The sequence below is a fragment of the Tachypleus tridentatus genome, chromosome 2 (assembly GCF_004210375.1).
Source record: "Tachypleus tridentatus isolate NWPU-2018 chromosome 2, ASM421037v1, whole genome shotgun sequence".
Lineage (NCBI taxonomy): Eukaryota > Metazoa > Arthropoda > Merostomata > Xiphosura > Limulidae > Tachypleus > Tachypleus tridentatus.
The window spans coordinates 14,244,205-14,245,185 of NC_134826.1; positions in this window are offsets into that span (position 1 = coordinate 14,244,205).

Sequence of the window (981 nt, forward strand, 5' to 3'; positions counted from 1 at the left end):
TTCTTAATTATTACAAAATTATTCATTCAAACATATTTTAAAATTTATCTATTTGGTGTAATTCATAAAATTGAAATAATGTTTTAACTAACTGATAAGTCTGTGAATAATGCACTTACCAATTTTTTTACTGTTTATCATGCCATTTCAAAACATGGGTTTATTGTTGTTAAGAAGCTATCATCCCTTGAGAATAACCCTTTTTTTCCCTCTAAAGTTTTAACTTTCTGTTTCCATGTATTGCACTTCATTATAATTCACTACATGGAATCTCCTATATCTGGGTAATTTTGACAAACATGATTTTAGAGAAGGTGGAGGATAGTATGTTTACTACCCTTTTTTCATAATTCTGTATACTGTACCTTTATTCCTTTATGATTATGTGTTCTGATGTCTTTAGTTAACTGCCTGTTGTCCTAACTTTGCATATGATTGAATAAAGTACAGTTGCTTTGGTTCTTGTTCTTTCTTCATGCATTAGTACCTTGATCTTCAAGTGTTATTTTCCCATTCAGATACTTCTGGAGATAATTATCTTTCTCTTGTGTCAGGCTCCCTGGGTAAACAATGGGAGGTCTTTGGATTTAAAATACTAAAATCAGGAGGTTTGATTCCCCTCAGTGGATAACACAGCTAGTCTGTGGTTTTGCTATAAGAAAACATACTTTCATGTTAGTTTCTAAATGATTTTCTTCTGCCAGCTTAGATAGACATTCCATAGAATCACTTACAAATTAAACTTCATCTGTTACATAGTAGATATTTTTTCATAGATAGACATTCCATAGAATCACTTACAAATTAAACTTCATCTGTTACATAGTAGATATTTTTTCATAGATAGACATTCCATAGAATCACTTACAAATTAAACTTCATCTGTTACATAGTAGATATTTTTCATAGATAGACATTCCATAGAATCACTTACAAATTAAACTTCATCTGTTACATAGTAGATATTTTTCATAGATAGAC